Genomic DNA, 12482 nt, shown 5'->3' with positions numbered 1-12482 from the left:
TAAAACGTGCACCTGCACAGACAATTTTTTGCCACTTCAAATGCGAAATTTGACCAAATTCCAGTAAATAATGTCGCTAAAATAATCAAAATACCGAATATCAGAGGGTACCGTTATATTGGGGCTTTACGAAGACGTGGACCTGCACAGACAATTTTCTGTCTTCGGCTGTAGGATCTATTATGAACTTCAAATACCAAATTTGAAATAATTCTAGTAAATAATGTCGCTAAAATCATCAAAATACCGAATATCAGGAGTTACCGTTATATTGGGTCTATACGAAGACGTGGACCTAGATTTCAATACCAAAACTCCTGCGGACATAATACACATTTGAGTACATTTTTATCAACTTACTTCATTTCGTTCGGAAGCTTGAGCGATTTCCACAGACAGACGGACGGACATTGCTAATTCGACATAGAATTTTATGCTGATCAAGAATATATACATACTTACTCCATGCTATGTTGGAGGGTATAAAAATCTGCATGTAATTGCTTGCACTGTTGAAATAAATAAACCTGATATCGGATAAATATATATTTGGGAGCTGTCTCCAAAAATATATTTATCCGATATCAGGTTTATTGTGCACCAAATGGACTGAAATTTGGCAATTCTGACGGAATTAAGTCTAAAAGCAAGTACTTAACATTTTGTTGAAAATCGGTTCAGATATACCTATAGCTTCCATATATATGTCTCATCCGATTTAAAGTCCCTCACATTCGTAATGTGTACTCCACAACAATGATATTTAATACCGAACATCAGATACTTTTCGATAATACCTCTGCTAAGTTTTATCGAGTTCGGTTCAGATTTTTTATGCATTCGATATACATCTTCATACGTTTGTACGGTTATTGTCCACCATATATGCAATATCAGCCCAAATTCGATAGATTTTTTCATATTCAATCGAATTTTTCCATTTAGTGAAATTCGGTCCGGTATATCTATTGCTCCAATAAATATTTTTTTAATATAATTCTCATCGAAGTCATATCATACACTTTACCGCAATGTTATTTGTTACTAGAGGTGCAAAACCTCCATCAAATTATGTGAAAATGGATTCAGTGTTGAGTATTGTTCCCAATTTGTGACTACTCTAAAGCCATGACACGCAATCAAAAAAGGTTCATAGTTGGTATGATCTACTTTACATAAATTTCCAATATAAACTTTCTTTGTTACGGGAGCTCTATTAAATACGTATAGTGGTGTAGGGTATCATATAGTCGGTCCCGCCCGAATTTTGACCTTTCCTTACTGGTTTGTTCTAAATTTGTTCAAAAGATATTTAAGGTCTAAAACCGATATTTCGATTAGGCACGATTTAGCCGATATACCATTTTCATTGGCAAAATTTTCCACGATTTTCATAGATCTTATAATTTTGTGCCAATAGGCCATTCCGAATTATTAATTCGTCCCGCCATTTTTTGGTTATAAATCAAGCGTAGAAACTAACATCGTTTCCTTTATATACAGATTTTACCTACTTTGCTATACATCCTATATCTTTGCTATTAGAATCGATTCTGACTCTTACAGAAGTGACATTTTGTGTATTTGAATTTTCACCTGGATTAAAAAAATTCAAGTTAAATGGATATTTTGGTATTTTTCACACAAAATTTATGGTCGATTTTACCTTCTTAATGTTATCCGATGACTGTCCAAATTGGCCATCCAAATTATACCCCATGCAAAATTCAACATCTATCAGTCTATAGTTGTGACCAGCAGAGCAACTGCAAAATCAGGAAATATTTCTGTTTGTGACCCATTTCAACCCCTTAATATTTTGCTCTCATGTTGTTGTTGTTGCAAAAACAATAAGCTTCTTTAAGACCCTAACACCACCTCCATGTAATCCTACATTTAGTGGGGATCGGGCTATAATTGCGACCTGTAGAGTGATTACAAGTTAACATGGACAGGCGGACGGACAAATACACATAGCCAGATCGAGATCGAAATAAGAAGATCAATAAATAGCATTATGGGCCTGGGATCTATATTTTGATGCAAACATTTTTTTTTTTTTCATTTGAAAGGTGAAGAGAAACAATTAAAAAAGCAGCTAAGTTCGTCCGGGCCGAGCTTTTAATATCCTCCACCAATTTGAAGAATTTTGAAAATTTTCCATAAAAAAGTCCATAGAGAATTTTCCGTCAAGGGTAGTACCATTACGAGCTTCAAACACGAAATTTGAAAAAAAAAAAAAAAAACCCGGTGAATAATGTTCTTAAAATCATCAAAATACTGAATATCAGGAGGTATCGTTACATGGGAGCTATACGAAGAAGTGGAGATGTCATAAGCTGTAGTACCCATTGCAAACTTCAAATACCGAATTTGAAATCATCCAAAAAGCAAATATCGGGAGGTACCGTTATGGGGGCTATACCAAATGGTGGACCTATACATGCGATGTTTCGCCACCCATTATGGCCAACAAATACCAATTTTTAGACAAATCCGTTAAAAAATGTGGCAAAAATAATCAAAAATACCGAATATCGGGAGTTACCTTTATATGGGGGCTATACCAAAGCGTGGACCTATACATACTATGACCACGGGAACTAGGACCCATTATAACCTACAAATAAAAAATTTTAGACAAATCCATGAAAAAATATGGCCAAAATCATCAAAATACCGAATATCTGGAGGTACCGTTATATGGGGACTATACCAAAACGGGAACCGATACATCTCATTTTTAATACCAACCATCCTAGACACAATACAAATTGCTCTGCTAAATTTTGGCGATCTATGTCAAATAATGTGGGCTGTATCGTGATTGACAGACGGACATACAAATAGACATCGTTAAATCGACTTAGAATCTACAACGAATATTTAGTGATGTTACAAACGGAATGACAAAGTTTATATACAATCCTTTCAAAGGTGGAGGGTATAAACATTGTTTTTAATGACTTTCGAAAATGAGCAGCGCGGTTGGCTAATTAAATTATATGATAACATGCTGTAATGTAACGAAAACAGAGATTGTCAATATTGTCCTTGTTGGGTGTCATCTGCACTAAAATTTGTGCTTACTAAACAAACCTCAAGTATAAAGCCAATGTCTTGAATTTACGCTTTTGTAATAGGTTAATACGCAAGGATGACATCTTTGTAATATTTTCGGTACACCTACGATAAAGCTTTCCATATTTTTGTTGTAAAATAGCTTTATGTGTGGTGGCGGCGCAAACTAAGAGGAGTGTTGTTAAAGCTTCTTCCAGGTGGCGCTATAGAACATTTCACCATTGGGACACAAGTTATTACAAGTTGCACACTTGATGACATTACTAATGTTTATACAGTTTTGGTAATAAATGAAGATTAAGCAATAATGGAATTAAGCCTAACCATTTTGCAACAACAAAATAATAAAATGTATACCGTACAAACAAGCCAACACTGTTCAAATAAATTAAGTATGAAAAAATAGTTTTCTTTTCGTAGCAGCGACGCAATGGCTATTAAAATAGAAGCTAGTAAATCAACGCTGTACAAATAAGTTCAAGAAGAATAAATGTAAGTAAATGTGTCAAATAAAATGAGTCGTAACGGAAAGATTTCTTAAAATATTATCCAAGAACTCCAAATCGATATGTGATGATGGCATGTAGACTAACTTCAGACTTAAGTCTACGGATCTCTATTAGGATTATTATTTTCATGCCCTCCTCACACTATTTAGAGTATATAAGTTTTGTAAATCCGTTTGTAACTCCTCGAAATATTCATTGAAGGTCCCAACAAATATTTATATTCTTGATCAGCTTTTGCGATTTAGCCATGTTCGTCAATTATACTATGAACCCTCCTCCTCGGTCAAATTGTATACCACGGGCTATATCGCAAAATATATCAATATTTTTCTTAGCTATTCATCATCTAATTTATAAAGCTTGCATTGTATTAGCATTACACATAATCTATGAAAAGATGTAACTGTGGAATGTGGCACCGAAATCAAGTCACTTATTAAAGTTTCTGCCTCCCTGTTGAGTACAATGGGAAAATACTGGATCGGAAAGGAAGAACGAAATATGTATTTCTATTATCTATACATAAAAGTAATGAAGTAACTGACTTACTGACTGAGAATCAACAGATTCTATCTAGAATCTTAAAATTATGCACAAGGGCCAGTCTTGGTGCATAGGCATGTGGTAAAGCTTTTAATACCCTACAGTACAAATTTCGATTTCGGGGTAATTGTGCAGCAAATGGTCAATATCAGTCAAACCACCGGAGTTTTTTCATATCTGACCGAATTCAGTCTAGAATTAAGTACATCAAATCGGTTAAGAATAGCTATAGATCCCATATATACAGGGTGATATGAAAAAACTGCAACCAACTGCAGACTGCTGTGATTTTTAAGCCACTCGTCCGACAGCTGTTAAAATCTCCGGATACCAATCCGTTGGACTATTGTGTCTAAAGAAAGCAAGGTTGGCACTAAAAAATACCAAAGGGTCGATCACCTCAGGAAAGCGATTCGCCGGGAATGGGTCAAAATACCGAAGAGCAACATTCGGGCAGCGTGTGACGGTTTCATTGGCCGTTTGAAGGCCATAATTCGTGCGAAAGGATTATTCTAAAATTTTCTATTTCCTACATTTGTTGCATTCATTCAATAAAATTAAAAAAAATGTAAAAATTATGGCGATTGACTTTGTTGCATTTTTTTATCTCACCCTGTATGTTTCATCAGATAATATTTGGTACCAGAAATAGTTCTGTCAAATTCTATCAAGATCGGTTCAGATTTAAAAGTAGGTCCAAATATACCTTCAACCGATTTTGGGTTAATTGTGCACCAAATGACCAATATCAATCCAAACGACCGGAATTTTGGTACATCCAACCGAATTCAGTCTAGAAGCAAGCTATAGTTCCCATATGTATGATTCATCCGATTCGACATTTAATCCCCTCGCATTCGTAATTGGCACTCTACAACATTTGGTACCAGATAATCGGTGATCGTATTATTTTTGGATATAACTCCCATATATTCCTTCAATCGATTTCGGGATTATTGTGCACATAATGGCTAATATAAGCCCAAATGGAGTATATAATCCTTCTCGAAATGATATTATGCACTCTGTAGCAATGTTATCTATATCTATAAAAGAGGAAAATGTTTGTATGTTTGTTTTTTTGTATTTTATGGACTGGAAAACCGCTGAATAGATTTTCCTGAAAATTTCCATATATACTGCAACATCGCCTGAAAGTAACATAGGCTATATACATTTTTTGAATTTCCACTTGGAACTGGAGTTATAGCATCAGAATCGGAGGTACCTCCCAAAAATTTATATTTTATATGCACATATCTATTGATTGCTTGAAGATACAGTCTCCAAATTTGGAATACGTAACGGACTTTGGAACAAAAATAAGTTTGCCAAATTATATTGTAATCGGTTCAGATTTGGATATAGCTCCCACATATATTTTCGACCGATTTCGTTCATTTGATGCCTCAAACACAATATGAATGTTCGATTCCAATGAAATTTGGAAAGTGTGACGGGATTTAATCCGAAAATAAATTTGTCAAATTATATTGAAATCGGTTCAGATTTGGATATAGCTCCCATATATATTTTCGGCCGATTTCAAGCATTTGATGCACCAAACACGCTATGTATCCCCAATTTCAATGAAATTTGAAACGTGTGATAGATTTTATCTAAAAAATTGATTTAACAAATTATATTGAAATCCGTTCAGATTTGGATATAGCTCCCATATACATTTTCGGCCGATTTCATGTATTTGGTGGACTAAACACGATATGTATTTCCAATTGTAATGAAATTTAAAATAAGTAACGGAATTGGGAGCAAAACTGAATTTGTCAAATTAAATTAAAATCGGCTCAGATTTGGATATAGCTCTCATATATATTTTCGACCGATTTCATGTATTTTATGCACCATACACGATATGTATGTTCGATTCCAAAGAAATTTGGAATATGTAACGGGATTTTGATTAGAAAATAAATTAGTCAAATTATATTAAATTCGGTTCAGATTTGGATATAGCTCAAATATATATTTTCCCCCGATTTCACATATTTGATGCACAAAATACGATACGTATTTCCGATTCCAATGAAATTCGCCATAAGTGGCTAAATTTGGTACAAAAATAAGTTTGACAAATTATATTCAAATACGCTCAGATGTGATTATAGCTCACAAATATATACTCAGCCGATTTCACATATTGGATGCACCCAAAGCGAGAGAGACAAAATCTGGCACCAGAAAAAATTGCCAAATTATATTGAAATCAGTTGAGGTTTGGATATAGCTAACATATATATTTCGGCCGATTTCATATATGTTATGCACCAAACATGATATATATGACCGATACCAATGAAATTCAGAATGTGTAGCGGAATTTGGTTACAATAATAAATGTGACAAATTAATTGGAAATTAGTTAAGATTTGGATATATCTCCCATATATATATTATCGGCCGATTTCACATATTTGACGCACCAACTTCAATGAAATATGAAGGGTGTGGCGGAGTTTGGTGTAAAAGTATTTTTTTTTTTTAAATTATATTTAAATCGGATCAGATTGGGATATGATTTTAATAAGAACCATTGACCCACAACGCCTTAGGCTAACACTAAATAAAAAACAACACAACAGTTGATTTGAAATACGCTTATTACGGCGAAGTATGCTGCTATCTAGAATACACTAATTGCAATAGAAATGCCACTCAACTTCAAAAGATTGCAGTTTACTGCACGCTTGGTATTTGCTATGAAATAAATAAATCTGAAGGACAAGCCCTTCGTGTATTTATGTCATGTTACTGCTTTTTTAATGGTTTTGGTTATTTACGCATTAAAGTAGTGCAATAATTTGTTTTTTTTTTTAACCAACATATATTCGTAAATAAAATTTTGAATAAATATAAAATCAAAAGGGGTAGCGAAGCGCACCGGGTTCAGCTAGTTTGGTATAAAAGATAAAAATTTCTCTGTCAAATTTAGTAAAAACCGATTCAGATTTGGATATGTCTCCTATATATTATTTCCCTCTGGAACCAAATTATAACAGTTCTAAAGTCCAATGTTGATAAGTGGTATGATCTACTTCAAATAAATTCTTTTTTTATGTGAGCTCTACTAAATATGCATAGTGGTGTAGGGTATCAGATAGCCGGTTCCGCCCGATTTTTGACATCCTTACAGTTTTTTTTTTTTTTAATTCGTACTAAAGGTTACGTATAGTACTAAAAATTGAATAGTTTGTATTGGACAAAAGGAATGAGCTAGAATTCTGAAATATCGACTGATGTAGTGCAGGATAGATGTACCAAACGGTTTTGAAAATTCGAACCTGAAGGCTACGAAAAGTTTTAAAATGGTACCAAACTTCTAAAGTGGTACTAAATTTTAGTGAAATTTGTTATAAGAATCTAGGTTGAAAAATAAGCTTGATATATGAAGGTGGTACTAAATACTAAATTTGGAACAGTTTAGCTAAGGGTTAACGGATGAAATTTTGTATTAGGTTCCCTTTTTGTGGTAGGTTTGAGAATTAAAGTTGGTTTTGGAGATGTGTACGAATATTGCTATATATGGTACAATTTAGTAGTGGGTGAACAGATAGTGCTTGAAATCTGAAATTTGGTATTAGGGTCACTGTTCATGTGAAGTCTGGACATATGGAGGCTGTATCCGAAATGAGTACTATAATTGTACGAAAGGTACTGAATTTGGTATTGGGTGAAGGGATAGATATAAAATTCTGGAATTTAGTGTTAAATTTCTGACGGTATTTGTGGGTTGAGATTTGACGTTGGTTTAGAAATGTGCACTATATTTGTACGAAAAGTACTAAATTTGATAAAAGGGGTAGAATTCCGAAATTTGATATGGATGTCACTGTTGGTGTCTATAATTGCACTAAATGGTACTAAATTTGTACTAAATTATACTAAATTTGCCCTAATTGGTGCTACTTTTGTTTTATTTTTTACTGGTTTAAATTTAGATTATCGCCAAATATTATGAGTTGCCATTCTCTAACTTAATGCTGCTAATACTTGTCTATAATAGGTAAAATAAAACTTCATTTAAACTTTTTACAACTCATAATTTAAAAATTTACATTTTAAAAATGACCGCAACAAGTTTCCTTTCCCCCAATCTCCTTGAATTTTGTTGCGGTTTTTATTGTTTTTCCTGCATTAGACATTTCATACACGTTTTGATTGTTCCACTTGGATTTTTCATCTCTTCGTGTGCTATGAAATGTTGCAAATATTGCTTGTCGCTCCACTTATTGCATTCGCTCCAATGAACAATCATAAACAGCACTTGCAAACGCCGCCATAGAAATGCATATCAAGTGCAACGAAAAAAAAATATAAAATGTTTAAAATACAGTGGCATTTATTTCTAATAAAATTTCGAAACTTATGTAGATTGCCTGGAAGTTGGTGACATCTTTCACTCTCTATAATTGTTCTATTATTTTTAAACCATGATATATTTTCCAATCTATCCTATCTTATCAAAATATGGTTTCCAATTACATGATATTAAGTAATAACTCGCTATCCTGGCGCCCAATGTGTTGACAGCTGCCAATATTGATGGGACAAAACGGAACAATATTATTACAGTTTTTGTTGTAGGAAAATGTTGAAGTTATCATAAATCTATGAAGTATCGCTAAAGTTCTCATTCGTGTACTATATTTGAGATATGTTAATATTACTTTTGAGTGTTAATACAGTCATTTGATACTTCATTCCTAGAATGATTCCAGCACTTTTAGTGCATATGAAGTAAATTCTAGAAAATAATGAATGTAGCTCCAATAAAATTTCTATAACATATCGATATTTTGGTCAATATTAAGTCATGTGCGATGGATGAAGTTTGAGAGACTAGTAAAAGAAAGGCAGAGGCAAGGAAACTTTGAATGCCTAAGCATTGATGAAATAGATAGGGATGTCAATAAGTTACCGAAGACCTAGGTAAAGTCATTCGAAGAATGCTGTCCTCTTCGAGAGAAGAAATCTGCGTATGAAAAACCCCGGACGACAGGGAAAATTTGTAACAGAGGAAAATATGCCCTCGACGTAAAAAACTAGCAGTATTCTGGGATAGCTATCATAATAAAATTAAAGAATACAATAAAATAGTAAAAACAGCAAAACGAAATTCCGGGAAGCTTTTCTGACAACAGGTTAATAGCGTAAAATGTGTATCAAAAATTAAAAAAAAAAATCTAAAACCCATACACAAACCGAGACAATGGTGGATAATATGGGTAGTAACGTAGAAACAATAGAAGATACCCTAGGGCTTGGATGGACACACACTTCCCGCCGAGCATTAAGACACATAAAGCACCAAAAATTGATGATTCAATGGTGCCCTCAAAAGTTTCAAGCCATTTAAGAAAACGGGACTATTTATGATCTTCCCAGCTCTACTCCAAATGGAGGTGGACTGCATCTCGTCCAACTTAGCCGGAATTTTTAACGCATGCCTAAAATTTGCGTATACCCAAAAAGCCTGGCAGGAGGCGAGGGTAGTTTTCATACCCAAACCTAGTAAGGTAAGTAACGCAATACCTAAGTCGTATCTACCGATAAGTCTAACATCGTTCTTGCTCAAAACTATGAAACGCACAATCGATACCATGATTAAGAGCAGGATCGCAAACATATGCTTATGATAGTGGAAACCGCATTACATGAGGTTTTACATCACATCGAGAGCACATTCGATAAAAAGATGTATACACTGGCAGTATGCATTGCTATCGATGGGGCTTTCAGTAACGTAAGCACAGATACACTCATCCAATCCTGAGACAATTTCCAGGTTGATCGGGACCTCAGGGACTGGATAAACCACATGCTAAGGAATCGATGGATAAGTTGTTAACATAAGGGACAAAGATGGCCAAGGAATGCAACAGGGGAAGGATTTTATCACCTCTCCTGTGGGTTACTACCATAAACAGTCTTTTAAGGACTTTAACCGATGAAAGATTTACACCAGTCTGCTATGCAGACAACTTATAATACAACCTAACATGTTGTGCAGAAGATACAACTGGTTCAGACAAGAGGGCTTAATGTAAACCCGGAAAACTGTCTTTTCAATAGGAAAACAACACTGGATTACTTTATTGAACCAGTATTCCTGAATAATCAATCAATATTCCCAATAAGGTTAAATATCAGGGCGTGATTCTAGATGTGAAAATTAATTGGAGAGACCACATCCAAGTAAGACCTAATAAACCTCTTTGATGCTAGGCAACATGCAAAAGGGCTATAGGTCAAACATGGGGTTTCAATCCAAGGATGACACACTGGCTATTCAAAAGCGTAAGTAGTCCTGTTCTAACATAGGCATCAGCAGTCTAGTGGACATCAATGAATATACAAGTAAAAAAACTGTAAGTGCGGCCGGGCCGAACTTTGAATACCCTCCATCATTTGGAACGAATTTGATTATTGTCAAAAAATAAAATCCGTTAAAAATTTTGTTGAAATCTTAAAATTGTTGAAAATTAAAAAACGAAGACATGGACCTGCATAGGTAAAAAATCCGTTGAATAATGTAGCTAAAATCCAGAAAATACCGAATATAAGGATGTGCCGTTACATCGGGGCCTTAAAAAGACCTGGACCTGCATAGCCAATTTTCTGCCACATGCTGTAATACCTATTAGGAACTTCAAATATGAAATTTTAAACAATTTCGGCGAATATTGTACCGAAAACCATCAAAATACCGAATATAGAGAGGTACCAATATATGAAGCCTATACGAAAACCTGGACGTGCATAGACAATTGTCTGTCATACACTGTAGTTTCCCTTACGGACCCTAAATACGACATTTTAAACAACTCCGTTAAATAATGTTCCTAAAATCGTAAAAATATCGAATATCGGGTGGTACCGTTGTATGTGGGCTATACGATATCGTGGACCTTTAAAGACATTTCTCTTCCAGGGGTAAAGTGCTTACAAGGAACTTCTAGTATGGATTTTTAGACAATTCCATTGAAACATTTAGTTTAAATCATTAAAATACGGAATATGGGGAGATACCGTTATATGGCGGATATACGATATCGTAGACTATATAGACAATACTCTTCCAGGGGGCAAAATACTTAGCAGGTACTCGTTTTGTGGATGTTAAGACTATTTCATTGAAAAATTTGGCTACAATCATCAAATTACCGAGGGTATCGTTATATGGGAGCTATACGATATCGTGGATTTATAATGTCCATCTTCGAATTTGACCTGCCTGTAGATTGATCTGTGCAAAATTTTAGCTTCCTATCTTTAATCGGTTTGACTCTAGCATTACAACAACAGATGAACAGATGGAAGGACGGTCTTAGAATTTAACGCTGATCAAGAATAAATATACCTTGTTATATCTAAAATTATTATTTCGATGAGTTACAAACGGAATGACGAACTTAATATACCCCCATAATGTAATACGAAAATATGACAAAAACCTTGTATTGGACCGGATACCAGAAACAATTATGGCTGCCTCCTGTGAAACATTAATTCCCACTAGAGGCTCATGGATCGACGGATTTCATTCACAAATGCCAACTGTCAGGGGGAGAGCGGGACTGGGAATTTTTATTGAAGAACCATGTACCGTAATCTATTTCCGCTTGTCCGATTATAATTCGATCAGTCAAGCGGAGGTCCGGGCGATTGCAGAATGTCTTAACTGGCTTAATGTCAACATGAGGCCGGCTACCGTAAACGGACATTAAATTGCTATAATAGCTATAACTGTAAACTGCCCGTCTTCTTTCAAAAACCTCTTAGTCTAGGGCGCACAAGAGGCCTGTACTTGCCTAAGTGTATGTCCACCAGGACATGTGCATTCTATTTGATATAGACTATATAGGGATCTAACGGTCAAAATCGCATTTTATCGACTTAAAATTCAGGTGTTTAGAAGTATATGATGTAACCCAAAAACCTGAATCTGAAGTTTGGTTTTCCATGGAGACCAACATTATAAGGTCTAAATACGAAACAACTATTATTTTTTCTTTCATACACAATTTTTTCAATGTTAATTCAGTGTTTTTTTCTTGAATCATAATATTTTTATTATTTTTTTGTTGTGTATAAAATCACCCGCCTATTTCACATAGCCAGTATAATAGTTATTTCTTCTTTTAACTTGTTATAAAACTCCATTAAAGGTCAATCAAATCCTTTTTTGAGTGAAATACTCATCCTCTTGTTTATTTTCTACTGAGCGCTGATATTTTATGGTCCGAAAGTATGACACCAAATTTTAACCCTTTTACAAGTAAACTTTCTTTTTATAAATTATTTTGAAGAACTGAATGTGAACATATG

This window comes from Musca domestica, unplaced genomic scaffold (genome assembly GCF_030504385.1).
Source record: "Musca domestica strain aabys unplaced genomic scaffold, Musca_domestica.polishedcontigs.V.1.1 11, whole genome shotgun sequence".
In the NCBI taxonomy this organism is placed as follows: Eukaryota; Metazoa; Arthropoda; class Insecta; order Diptera; family Muscidae; genus Musca; species Musca domestica.
Note: the sequence above shows the minus strand (reverse complement) of the source record.